Source organism: Acomys russatus, chromosome 1, assembly GCF_903995435.1.
Source record: "Acomys russatus chromosome 1, mAcoRus1.1, whole genome shotgun sequence".
NCBI classification, from domain to species: domain Eukaryota; kingdom Metazoa; phylum Chordata; class Mammalia; order Rodentia; family Muridae; genus Acomys; species Acomys russatus.
Window position 1 is genome coordinate 27,439,704 of NC_067137.1, and position 15,204 is coordinate 27,454,907.

Below are 15,204 nucleotides of genomic sequence, written 5' to 3' on the forward strand. Positions count from 1 at the left end.
CCTTTCCCCAAACCCCTCTCCTTTTCTTCCTTTTGGGTTTCTTAATATTCCTTTCCCAACTTCATCTCACAGACACTGGGCAAGTGTCTTACCACTGTAAAAAATACATCAGTGGTTCCCCCTCCCCTTACACCCTTTTTCTAGGCATTCTTTTTTCTTTTATTTTGTTCAATTTAGTTTATGTTTTTTCTCTTTTAGTGAGATTATTTCACTAAAAGTTGAAACATACATTTTGACATTTTCTTCAAGAAATAATATTTTTAAGAATCAATCAGACTTAGGATATTATTGTCTATTTCTATAGTCAACAATATTTTTGAAGAAAAGCTTAAAAGTCAACAAAACACAGTATCTTTGCAATAGCTTTGGATATCCAATGAATCCTTCAGCCATCATTTGTCCCAAAGAGCAAAATATACCAAAGAAAACATTTGAGAGGATAGATAAATCTCTCTATAATATATTTTAATAATTTTATAAATTTTAAGGTTAACAACTCTTGATATTTACATATATAAACACATTACTGTGATTGCCATGATATACCATGAATTTAATTTTATTGTGCAAATTTTTATAGATTTTCTGACATTGTTATCAACCAAAATTAAGCAATATTTTCTATTGCATTAAATATTATGTATAAATGTATTTTTTCTAAAAAAATACTAATATTTTAGTTACATTTCAGATAAATGTTTATGTTACAGAGTATGTTAGTTTTGAGCAATGGTTCTTCCATATTTTCCAGGTATTTTAATGACTTACTTTATTTTTCCTTATGCATATATGGTGTTTATGGGTGAATATATGCCATGTTTGTGTAGGTACATCCATATGCAATTGTGTTTTACCTAACATAGGGACTATGACCTGTGCTGTGTTGTTAGAAGAACAGGAAGTGTTGTTAAGCACTGAGCAATATTTCCTCACCTCATCTCAACAATGAAACTCTACTTCCTGGTGGTATATAAGAGCAATTATTTAAATCAACTCTTTTTTTTTCTTTTTCTTTTTCTTTCCTCCTTTTTAAAATTTTTTTTATTATTAATTTATTCTTGTTACATCTCAATGGTTATCCCATCCCTTGTGTCCTCCCATTCTTCCCTCCCTCTCCTTTTCTCATTATTCTCCTCCCCTATGACTGTTCCTGAGGGGGATTACCTCCCGCTGTATATGCTCATAGGGTATCAAGTCTCTTCTTGGTAGCCTGCTGTTCTTCCTCTGAATGTCACCAGGTCTCCCCCTCCAGAGGACATGGTCAAAAGTGAGGCACCAGAGTATGTGAGAAAGTCATATCCCACTCTCCACTCAAGTGTGGAGACTGTTCTGACCATTGGCTAGATCTGGGTAGGGGTTTAAAGTTTACTGCCTGTATTGTCCTTGGCTGGTGCCTTAGTTTGAGCAGGACCCCTGGGCCCAAATCTGCCTATCATAATAATGTTCTACTTGTAGGTTTCTAGGACCCTCTGGATCCTTCTACTTTGCTATTCTCCCATGCTTCTCTCATCTAGAGTCCCAATAGGATGCCTTCCCCTCTGTCCCAGTTTCCTGGTAAGTGAAGGCTTTCGTGGGACATGCCCCTTGGGCTAGTATGCAGCTATAAGTGAGTATATACCATTTGATTCTTTCTGCTTCTGGGTTAACTCACTCATCATGATAATTTCTAGCTCAATCCATTTATCCACAAATTTTGGGAATTCCTTGTTTTTAATACCTGAGTAGTATTCCATAGTGTATATGTACCACAGTCTTGACAGTAGAAAATATTTTTGGAATTCTCCACTTAGCTTCCACATCGTATTATATCTCTTTAAGTTTTATTTATCTTACTATTTCCACGTTTAATGTCTGTTTGTGTTTCTCTGTAGATACTTTTTACTCCATTTTAAAATTGGGCATTGATTTATACGAATTTTTTCTTTTAAACTTTATTCAAGAAATGCATTGAATCTCTCAGGTGTAAATAATCACTTTATTTTTTATTTTTTTTAAATATACATTGCATGATTTTTTTAAAAAATTTATTAATTTATTCATGTTACATCTCAATGGTTATCCCTTTCCTTGTATCCTCCCGTTCCTCCCTCCCTCCCATTTTCTCCTTACTCCCCTCCCCTATGACTGTTCCTGAGGGGGACTTCTTCCCCTGTATATGCTTATAAGGTATCAAGTCTCTTCTTGGTAGCCTGCTATCCTTCCTCTGAGTGCCACCAGGTCTCCCCATCCAGGGGTTTTGAGAAATTTTTGGTGAATATTTAGGTGTGATATTTTATTTTTCATGTGCTTAGCAGTTGGGTTATATCTATAGTCCTCTATGGGGAGTGCTTTTGCACTTCGTTTGGCAATGTCTGGAGACATACTTTTTATTTAGTTATGTATTTATGTAAGTATTTATTTACTGAAAGGAACGGGCTAACACTAAATAGTTATAGAGGTAGTGTGTATATTAAAATCTGTCAGGCATAAGTTTTGTTTTGTTTTGTATTGTTTTACCAAATGTATGTGTACGGTTGTGCAGTAATAATCTTTGTTAATTTATGTGTGTTGTCATTCCAGTGTGTGTAGGTAGCCCTGAGCAGCAGTTTCTGGGTATAAAATCTTCACTTAAAATAAATAAATGTTCTTTTTCCCATTAAAAAAATCTGTCAGGCATAACGTTGGAACCCCACAAAATGAATTGAATGCTAAATATTAACAAAGCTCAAGTTAATAAGCTCCTTCTCATCTTAAGAAAAAAAGTTGTGTTGATTTAGAGAATTGTCTTGGGATAATACTCATTTGTTCTTTATTTATTTTCATGATGACTATTCCAGTGATTCACTTTTAGTTATTTTTCTTTAACATAAAATTAAATATAACCTAATTGTAAAAAAACAAAACAAAACAAAACAAAATCCCAAAATGGCATGTTTGTTTTTAAGTAATTCAGAATTTCTGGCAAGACATTTTTCTGTCCAACATGTAAAAGAATCTTTTTGTCCTAAAGATATTGTGTGGTTTTAAACAATGTTTTTTTTTAGGGTTTTTCCATTATCATCTATAATTTATTTATTTGTGTGTATTCTTCTGTGTGTTTTTGTGTTTCTGTGTGTGTGTGTTTTGGGTGTGTGTATGTATGTTTGTGCAACTGTGTATGTGTGTGTTTCTACAGTTGCCAAATATGGTCTAATAACGAATATTTGAAGTAGATAGTGATACTGTTGTTTGAAACCATAGTATTGATTGCTGATCTGAAAACCCCTACAGCTGATAAACACATTCAATGGAGTAGCATGACACAAAAGTAACATACAAAGTTCAGTAGCCTCCCTAGCTACAAAATACAACCTACTGAGAAAGACACCAGGGAAGCTTTCTGCTTATTTAAACATGCCAGAGAGTATGCTGGTTTAGTAAAATGGTGGTTCTAAGTTCTCCTCCAAGATGCCCTCGGTAATGTTGGAGCCAATACACAATTATAATTATATTTCATAGGTCTGTAGTTTTTTATTATTTCCTTTAACTTTTTGAAGTTATAATATAATTATACACTTCACCATTCCCTTTTCTCCCCACCTCCATCCCCGCACCATACCTTCCTATATTCATGCCTTTGCTTTGGTGGTTCTAAGTTCTCCTCCATGACCCCATTAGTCCTAGGTAGATGGCTGGGTTTCCAATACTAGACATGATTTCCCTCCTGTTGAGTAGATCTTAAATCCAATTAGAGGGTTGTTAAGCACAGCCCAGGTATGAGTGCCACTACTATACCTATAGGGTTATGATGCCAGACTGGAATTTGTTGCAGATCATGGGTATAATATTTGGGTAGGACTTTGGTTGGTGGTAAAGAAGTATAACTAAACTGTCAAGACCTCAACCGTACCCAAACAACTATAGGCAACTAAGGATTGTTGAGTTGGAAAAATAGTCTTTCCCATGGAATAGCACAAGAATTGGTTATGTATTAACCAAGAGCCATCCCTTAAAACATATGTACCAGTAAATTATACCTACTGATCAGATTATATTTGGGTGTTTAGGTATATATGTATGCATATATGTGTGTGCATGTGTATTATTCAACTCACAGAATGAATATCTTTGTATATATCGAAAGGGGAATTATTAGAATGGTTTACACATTGTGGTCCAACTTATACCACATGGAGGTTGGGGAACCTATGAACAGAAAGTCCAAGAACCCAGTAGATATGCAGTCCATGACACTGGATATTTCACCTGGTCTTCTGATATATTCCTGGATCCCAAAGAAGTTGGGTTTAATACCAGAGAAAGAATGGAGTAATAGGGTGAGAAGAACCAGGAAAAGAGCAAAATCTTCCTCCTTTCATGTCCTTATATAGGCTTCCAGCAGAAGGCATGGCCCAGATTAATGTAGGTTTTCACAGCTCAAGAGATTTAGACTAAGGCTATGTCTTCCTACCTCATAGATCTGGATTAAAATTAGATCATCCTACTTCAAGTTAAGCAAAAGGGTGTATCCTTCATTTTTGAGTTTTAGTTAATACCAGATACAATCAAGTTGGTAACAAACAATATCCATCTCAGCATGTTACAATAATTAGAAAAAAAAAAAAAGAGAAGCTATGAATCTGAGAGAAAACAAAAAGGTGTGTATAGGAAGAGATGTGGGTAAGAAAGGGAAGGGTGAAACGTGGTATTATATTATAATTTCAAAAAGTTAAGAAAATAACAAAAAAGTCTAGAGACTTATAAAATGCAATGAAACTGTATGTTGGCTCCAACATTATACCATAGTTGAATATAGAAACATGTCTTTCATAGAAGAAAGGTAGAAGGGTTGTGTAGGTCACTAGTTCCAAGGAGTTTTGAAATATCACAGACCAGGAAAGTTTCTTTGGTAATGTTCCGTTTCTTCTTTTTTGAGGCCAGAGGGTTCTTTATTTTATTTGTTACTAAGTTTTCTGCATAGTATTTTATTATAATTATTCTGTAATTATTATAATATATTCTATAATTATAAAATTATTCTGTAATAATCTTCCTGTGCAATAATCATATTGGCCTACAACTAGAGACAATAGATGATATACTTTTAGGTGACTAGAAAGCTCTGTATTTCCTGGCCTATCTCCTTTAAACTCCATATCAAGTTTAGGATAAAAGCTGTGCTCTCAAAACTGTTTCTGAGATTTTAATGTCTTTAATTGAAGACAACACCATGCATAAACTCTGAACTTTAGGTTTTTTTGGAAACATGCTTCCACTATATATTTAATTTAACTTATCTGAGTATATTTTATGCTTTAATTCAACTTAATCACAGCAAGAGCAGAAGATGTAGAGAAGACTCCCATGTGTACATGTCCATCTCAAGTTACAGTTTTTATGATACTCATAATATCAGGTTGGCCAAGTGTGTTTAAGGAGTTAATCTGTTTGATCTGGACAATAGTTTAGTAAATCATAACCACTGGGTGACTAGCAAGTAAGATATCTTAAATACAGGGCTGCAAGAATATCAAGTATCTGGTCCCTATAGACTCAATGAGCCCACAGTTAGTGATTTTAAAATTAGTGGTGGTGATTATTTACACAATGATGACCAGGAATGGTCAATTCTTTATTTGCACTATTGCTGGTAATCTTGGGGGTATGAACATGACAAACTTTAAATTAAATAGGCTGTGTATCAACTCACTGATATAAAATAATTTATACATCCTTTCTGTCCATTACATAGATGTGGGTATTGACATGTTTTATAAGCCACTATATTAAGTCTACATATTTTCCTATCTGTCTATGGAAAGAGGGAACATACATTTCAATGATCATTAAAGTATTATATTCCCTGCTTTCTGATTTTTATAAACATATATACCTATATTTGTTTTTTTCTCTTATATAAAAAGTAGATCATCTATTAATGAGAACTTTTGTCAACCCAAGTAGATAGAATACAACATAGTTACCATGGTAAGAATAGTGTCCTGCTCTAGCCTTATAGATGTGGTGATAGATAGTATTGATTATGTTCTGAATTGCAACCTGGAGAATACCTCAAAAACCCCTGAGTATGTTCAATGCAAATCTACAATGCATGAGCCGGGCGTGGTGGCGCACGCCTTTAGTCCCAGCACTCGGGAGGCAGAGGCAGGTGGATCGCTATGAGTTCGAGGCCAGCCTGGTCTACAAAGTGAGTCAAGGATGGCCAAGGCTACACAGAGAAACTCTGTCTCGAAAAAAAAAATTTACAATGCATATTTACACTGCTTTTAATTATCACACTGAAGATTTGTAATGCAAGTTTTGTATTATACTCTTTCCCTTAGGGAGAAAGAAACTTTGTTAAATTTGAAGACAAATATAAGTCTATGAACCAATTTTCATGAAAAAAATTGTAAAAATCCTGGGAGACTAATATACAAAATACATTTCAAAACCAATCCACCATACTTGTGTGTTAGAAAGGCAATTTGCACATGACCTAAATCTTCCCTATTTATTCTAAGTGAATAATAATGCTATGTAAAATGCATAAAAACAAGCATTAAAAATACATATATGCATACAATGAAAGAAGTAGATGACCAGAAAGCACTTATATCTGCATTCAGCTAGATATTCTCTCAGCAGCATAGGAATGATGTTACCTAAAAAAATGGTGTGAACCCCAGAGCCATGGACAGTAGCACACCAAGTCTATGGATCTATTCCTACTTCTTGTGGGTCCTCTACAGAGGAAGTATGTACCTTAGCCATAGGAGGCATCAGATATGTGCTCATGGAAAACACAATGAAATTGGCACTGGGGGTATTTTTCTGAGACGTGGCAGAATCTTTAGTAAAGAGAATATTGCACAGTGTATTGCAGAGTAAGAGTTTCTCAGAAAGCTGGCAGAGCAGCAATCAGAGAATGACATTCAGGGTCATCATTTACAAGCAGCCAATTAACATTTCTACAAAGTATTTATCATTCTAGAATTAAACCAAAGCCATGAGTCATAACAAAACATAAAAAAGTAAATAAAAAATCCTAAACAAACAAACAAATAGGAGCATAATATAACAGGGTCCGAAGAATCCATTGGTTAAGAGAGAAACTCAAATGAAATTTGTCCAACTTCTGTTTACCTTTGTTTATAACACATCTTTAACTTATTCTGGTTTGGTGAGCATGGTATTTAGAAGCAAATACCTTTAACTCTATTTTCAACACTGTGAATATTTGATAACAAATTACCTAACCACTATAATAAAGATCTACACAAAGCCAATAGGTTAAATTAAAATAAGTTTGAAAATGAGGCAAGTTTAAAATATTGAAACAGTACAGCTAGGTACATCCATCAATGATACTACAGAGTAGACAGGTGTGTAGGTATGCCGAGATAGTTATGGTCAACTGATATTTTTACCAAGGCAGAGAGATGACAAGAGGAGCAATGAATTATGTTTTGAACAATTGGACCTGAGACAACTTTGTATCTACATGAAAATATCTAATTTGAGTGTCTGTCTCATATTATATAGGAAAATGTACCTAAAAATAACAATTCTGTAGATTTAGGACATAAAGCAACAAAACAATGTGAGCGAAAGTGCTGTAATTTTCATGAAGTTGGCGTACATGAATTTTTCTTATAGATATGAATGACATTAAAACAACAAAGATGATAAGACAAGATGAGCTAAATTGAGCTATATAAAGATGAATTTTAGCTTAGAAAAATATAACAAAGTGAAATGGCTCTAAATAAAATCTTAGAAAATATTTATGTCAAATTTCTTATAATTGTCTATAGAACATATAAAGACCTTATGTTCAATGAAAAAAAGAACAATCAGGAGTGTACAAAATGTTTTCATAAACATTTCTCCCAAAACATATATCAAATTGCTACTGATCATACAAAAATGCAGTATTGTTAATTGACATGAAGGTACAAATCGAAGACATTACCTGGTATTCTTAAAGATGAACAAGATGGAAAACACGCTGATAAAACTTCACAAGATCCTGACAGGTAGAAACCACCAAGTCTTGCTGTGGGAATGTGAAATGAAATACACATTTTTGGAAAGAGTGTGTGAGAGCCCTCAAAAGTCAAATACGTGATTATCATATTATGTAGGAATTTTACTTTTAGACATATGTTCGGCAAAGTTAAATAGCACACACATTGACTCAAATACTATACAAAAACATTTATGATAGTATTACTTATAATGGCCAATTGCTTATAAACTATACAGTTTAAAGGGTTCTGTACTCCATACAATGTATTATTAACTACTAAAATATAAAAAAAAAAATCACTCATCACTACTATAATTTAAATGAACATTAAAACATCTACCAAAGGAAAGACATTCATCACAAATTACAAAGATGCATGGTTCAAATAATGGAACTACATGGCAAACATAAGTATGTAGATCTATAGGTTAGTGGTTATTAGACCTTGGAAGAAGAGAATGATTATAATGAGTTTAAGATTTGAAATAGGATGGAATGTTCTAAAGCCATGCCAGAGTAATAGTTGCACAACAGATAATATGTGAAAAAAAAAAAAACACCAAATTGTATACTACAAGGGGATTTATTTTATAAATGTGTTGTCCATGGGACCTAACTATATATTTGTATAAATGAAATTATACAATAAGTAAGGTATATTGTTTTTGTTTGTATGTGAAACACGTTTGTTCGAGTCAGTATAATATCTCTGTTTAACGCTGTATCTTATTACTTAGTATATTTTCCTTGCTTAATATCATTCCATGGCAGAAATGTGAACATTTTCTATAGCTGCAGGTACTGAGCATTTGCATTATTTTCAGTTTTGTCTAAAATAGAAATGTCAGGGAACTCGTAAATTTTACCTTGTTCATGGATATACTTTTTTATTTGTTAGGTTCTTTGTTAGCCCCTTAGGAGAGGCATTTCTAAGTTTCATGTGTGATAAATGATGGGGTTCATTTAAGCAAACCTTATATATTCTTAATGTTGTCTGTATTTTAGAAAATTATGGCCAATGAGTGCTTCTTACTATGATTTTACAGTAACCAAAGGGCTGCTAATTAAAATCACATTTTCATATACACATCACATACTTTATACACTTTATGAAGTGTCTTGAAGTATTTAGGTGGACTATATATCTTATTACATTGTAAGCAGTCCTTAGACTTTTAGAGTCTCAGCCTCTTATCAGATATGTGCATTAAAAGTATTTTCATATCCTGAAATTTATATTTATTTTATAGTGGTGCACATCAATTTGCACCCATTTTAGTACCGTTTATATTTTAAGTTATCCAACCAACCATTTTGAGATGTATGGCCTGTGTTTTATTGTTATATTTAAAACCTGTGCCTACAGACCTAGGGGAGGGGGATAGGGTGAAAGAGGGATGGAGGAGGGAATGGGAAGACACAAATGAGCGGATAACATTTGGGATATTATCTGAATAAATTACTTAAAAATAAAAATAAATAAAACCTGTGCCTAATTAAAGGTCAAGATGTCTGGATTCTTCTCTCTCTCTCTCTCTCTCTCTCTCTCTCTCTCTCTCTCTCTCTCTCTCTCTCTCTCTCTCTCTCTCTCTCTGTATGTTTCCCTTCCTCCCTCCATTCCTCCTTCCATCCCTCCCTCCCTCCTTTTTTCTGTCTCTTAGTCTCTCACTCTGTGTGTGTCTATGTTTTGTTTAATGTTCATAGCTTTAGTGTCCTTATTCAGAACTTTTATCTATTTTGCATTCTTAGTTGTGTAAAAATTAAGATTAGGCATATGTTTGTTTGGTGTTACACATATACACCAGCACTATTTACAGAAAAAAAAAATGTTGTTTCTATCAGGGTCATAGTGACTCCCTTGTTAAAAATTGTTCGTCATCCAGTTCAGAGTTAAGTCTGACAACTAACTCAACTCCATTGGTGCGTATGCCCACTCACACACCTCAGCATTGCAATCTCTGTGCTTTTACAGAAGCTTTATTATGCCACTCATCTTCCGATAGCTGGGTTGTATAAGATAATTTTGCTATGCTTTATTAATCAATGCCAAATCGCCTGCTAAAATTAGATAAACTTTTGTGTAATTTACAAGTTAGCAAAGAATTCCCTTGTTCCTGATATTTATTCCTACAATTAACAAACTTGGAAATTCTCTACATTTACTGGGAATGTCTATCATCCCCTTCAGTAGTATTTTTGCATTTTCAACACACATACTTCCTGTATTATCCATCTCTAAAACTTTTATTTTTAATGTTCCCTTTTTTCTTTCATTTTTTGAAACAGAGTTTCTTTGTGTAGGCCTGCCTGTCTTGAATTCATTCTGTAGACCAGGGTGGCCTCAAGTTCACAAAGATCCACCTGCCTCAGCCTCCCTGAGTGCTGGGATTACAGGCATGCACCACCATACCGGGCTTTAATGTTGCTTTGAATAAAAATATTTTCTTAATTTTATATTCTCCAAATTGTTCAGGCCTGCAATATCAACTACTCTGAAAACTTGAAATTTCCCTAAAAAGAAATATATATTTGTTTAAAATATATATTTCATATATTATCTTTCTGTACATGTATAACATGAATTTATTTTTATTTTGAGTCATATAAATATAGGTTGAAATTGTTTTAGAAATGAGTCATTAAGATTGATGTTTATTAGTCTTTCAGTGTATCAACTTATTCTTCTTTCTTTAATTGCATGCTTTTTTATTTTTGACCATTGTTAATTCTTTCTTCTATCTATTCAAACGTACAAGTTCATAATGACAAGATGGACAGAGAGCTTGATAACTTCCCACAGATAAAATTTTCTGCTCTTCTTTGAATCTCGACACTGCCTACTACCAATCCCCTGCCATAGAATATAATCTCCCCTTGATTCAAATTCCACTCAAACAGGAAGAGTTATACTCATCCTAAGTGCTTTCCCATGTCTCAACTGGGAACTTACATTGGGGATAGTATAAGGGAGCAGTCCCTTTTTTTGATTAAATAAAAAAGACTTGCAAATTTAATAGGTAAAGAACTACTTTGCAAATGGAACTGCCAGATAAAATGTACTACAGTACTATTTTTAGAAGTCCCAGAAAATTCTCCAGCATATGATCAAATTAGAGCTGAACTGAAAGTCAGTAGACTTACACTTATATAACTCAAGAAGTAACCCAAGAATTTGCTATGGTCTCAGAATCCCTGGAAGCAAGACTTGGGCAAGATAATTGGAGCAGAGCCCATAAGAATCCAATTTAATATTTTTAAGCTGCTAGTAAAACTTTCTCAATATCTTTCTAAAACCGAGGTAAGAAACCTAATCACACAATAATAGTCAATATATATATATATATATATATATAAAATCTTAAATAGTACTAGAAAAATATTTAATATATTTTGTATATATTTCTATAACACTAGCATAAGAATAATAATAACTATCATGCTCAAGAATATATTTTGTTATAGTCATGCCAAATAAAATTAACAAATTCTTATCGCATTCCCTACTGGTAAAGCTAAACATATATATTGTAATTAGATTGTCTCTGTAACCAAAGTCTTTACTACAGTAGAATATACTGTGTTGATTTTGGTGAACAATATAGTATATACTTCCTTGTTTTTACTACAAAATGTCAACATATTGCATAGTTTTGTCCCAGTGATGTATAAAGCTCTATTCTGTTCTGTTCATACAAGCATTATATTTACTTCTTCAATGCTCTTGCCTACCATATCAATGAAGCTTTGAATATTACATTGACTTCTTCAACTGGAACCCTGGCACTGTCAATTCTTCACTGAAGTATCAGCATATAGATTCCTGGAAAAGGAGCCCAAACATTTCAGGTAGTCATATGTTATTTCTGTCTGCTTCTATGGAAGAATAAAGTTATCTCAAGAGAGATTATAGATTATTCCAAAGTATTCAGGTGAACCAACTCTGAAGATTGATCAGAACCAAAGCTTATGATGTAGCAAGACCTCTGTTTTACTTTACTAAATAAGACATCAAGGTTCAAATCCCATGCCCACCATAAACATGATACCTTCAATAGCATTATTAGATTTGTTTCTGTAAGACAGTTGTGTGTCATTTACCGTGATATTATTGAGAATCTTGTAAATTAGTGGCTTGTATACACCTTTTTAAGTCCATTAGCATTTGTATTAGATAAAATGTTTCTAATAAATCCAGGTAGGAACAAAGGATTGGATTTTTTTAAAACAATAAAATAACATTACATGATCTTATATTGTTACATATTGAAGTAGCCTTGCATACTTGGAATAATGTACACATAAATACTGCAGATAATTCTTCTTATATACATTTTAATACAGTTTACTCTGATTTACTAATACTGTTTGCATGCCTGCTCATGAGAGAAGTTTCTAGTTTACATTTCAATGTTTGTAACTTCTTTTGATATTAAAACAAAATGTGTCTCTTCCAGTGAATTCTCATGTTCTCACTGCTGTAGTAGGCAGAAAAATATCATAAAGACATTGTATAATTTCTTAAATATTTGGTAGAACTCATAAAAATACTTTTGATTCTGGTGGCTTTATAGAGAGGAAGTTGGTTCTATTTGGTTTGATTCATATATACTAAAATAATATTTCTTTCCTGTTAGAGTTCTGTTATTCTATAACTTTCAAGGAATTGGTCCATTGCATATTTATCAAAATTGTAAACTTATAATTAAAGTGTTCTCTCATTCCTGATTAGTGTCTATAAATATCACCAATATCACTTCTTTCATTTCTCTTCTTTTCTTGTTTTCTTTCTTGTTTGTTCATTTGTTTGTCTGTTTGTTTTTGAGAGAAACTTTCTCTATGTAGCCTTAGATTTTCCAGACTCACTTTGTAGACCAGGCAGGCATCGAACTCACAGAGATCCACCCACCTCTGCCATCCTGGGTGCTGGGTTTACAGGCCTGTGCCGCTGTGCCCAACTCCTTCTTCCATTTCTGATGTCTGTGACTTTGTCCTGTGTGTGTGTGCCGTGTGTGTGTGTGTGTGTGTGTGTGTGTGTGTGTGTGTGTGTGTGTATGTTTCCCTCTCTCTTTTGCTAGTTTCAATTATCACTGGATTGATCACTTCTAAGAATAATCTTTTGAATTCCTATTTTGAAAATACGATAATATTTATTTAATTAAAAATATTTCTGCTGGCGTGGTGCTACACGCCTTTAATCCCAGCACTGTGGAGGCAGAGGCAGGCATATTGCTGTGAATTCAGGCCAGCATGGTCTACAAAGTCCAGGACAACCAAGGCTACACAGAGAATCCTTGTCTCAAAAAACAAACCAAAAACATTTCTGCATTCTAGACATACAAAAGTGATAGTATTGCAGACCCTGAGAACCCATAGTGGATCTGGAAATTTTGTCAGTACAGTGGTTCTTTGCTTCTCTGACAATGTGGATTTCTACTCTTGGTTTTGCAACAATCGAAAAATATACTGCAATGAACTAATAGTCCCAATACTTCTCATGGTACCTATTCGCTTCCCACAGCCAAAAAGCCCAGTTAATTCACCAAATTGAGTACTCAGGGGGAAACGTTATCTGACTATATTAATAGACAAAAAATAGTGTTTGACAAACGCCACAACCAAATTATGATAAAAATTCTCAGTACATTTTAACAGATGGGGGCCTCCTCCAGATAGTAAGTGATATTTGTATTTAGTTTTTTTTAAATGTGTGTGTGTGTGTTGCCTCTCTCTCTCTCTCTGTGTGTGTGTGTGTGTGTGTGTGTGTGTGTGTACTTAAACTCTGATGTACTTATTCATAGGCAGGGTCTCACTGTGTCCTTGGTTGTCTTAGTACTTGCTCTACAGATCAAGCCGCCTTTGATCTCACAGAGATCTGCCTGCCACTGCCTCCTGAGTGCTGGCACTAAAGGCATGTGGTTATATGCCTAGCTAGGACAGGGTATTTATAAATCACATATAAACAACACATACACAACAGTGACAAGCTAGACAACTTCTTGTATTACTGAAGAAAAAAAAGCAAAGGATGACTTTTTACCATCCTATTTAACATTGTAGTGAAAATCTGAAGCAGTATAAGAAAGAAAAGGCAAAGAAATAAACATTGTACTATTTATGTAAAGTGTTTTCTGTGCTTTCAAATAACATGATTGTCCATGCAACAAGCTTCCAAAAAATGGACAATCCAAAAATGACTTAAATAAATGAGTATATAAATTTAAGAAAGAAAAATCAATCACTTTCCTACAGAGCAATAATTATAGTAGAAAATTAATGATATCAATAATATTCAAACAACAGGAATGAGAGAAAATAAATGCTTAGGTATAATCTTAGAAAATATACACAGTGATATATGTTAAACACTGCACTATAATGAAATAAATGAAATAAAATATAAATAAAATAAAAGACTTTCTGTGTTCGTGGACTGAAATATTACCTTTCCTGGTTTTGGTTTACTGAGTCAGTGCAAACAAAGTCAAAACTCGACCAAACCATTTCCTAAGTATTAAAAAAATTTTAATTTTCTACAAAAAGGAAAATAAAATAGAAGAAGATGGACTTTGGTTAAATGCTTGAGCTGTAAAAGCACATGTATCTTATATGGGACAACAGAATTGCTAAGTGTATAGATAATACACAAGCAGGGAAAGGAAGAAGGAAATGACCCCACAGAGTTCCCTTCAGACATCTGTCCCCAAGCTTTAGTGTATGTGTCCCTCACCATATGAACACAATAATAATAATAATAATAATAATAATAATAATAATAAAAGCTTTAATTCCGTGGTTCTAAACCTTCCTTATAATAAGACCCTTTAATAACTCATGTGCTGACCCAACCAAAAATTTATCTCCTTGCTACTTTATAACTATTATTTTTCTACTGTTGTAAATTGTAGTGTAAATGTCTGATATTCAGGATAGCTGATATGCAACCCTTGTGAAAGGGTCATTAGACCCCAAAAGAGGTTGTGACCTACAGGATGAAAACCTCACCTTGAAGTGAATGTATTTTATGAATGTGTTTATATATTCATGGTTTTGTTCTTGCTGGGTGAGTGGATTAGGAAGTTCCTCTAGAAGAATGCACAGTTAACAGTTGCTGGGTGAATGGGACACTCAGCATGTGAGCCACAAGGGCAGAAGAGAATGAGAGGGGGGCAGCAAAACCATAGTCATGTGAAACCCTAATACTGAAGACTGCTTTG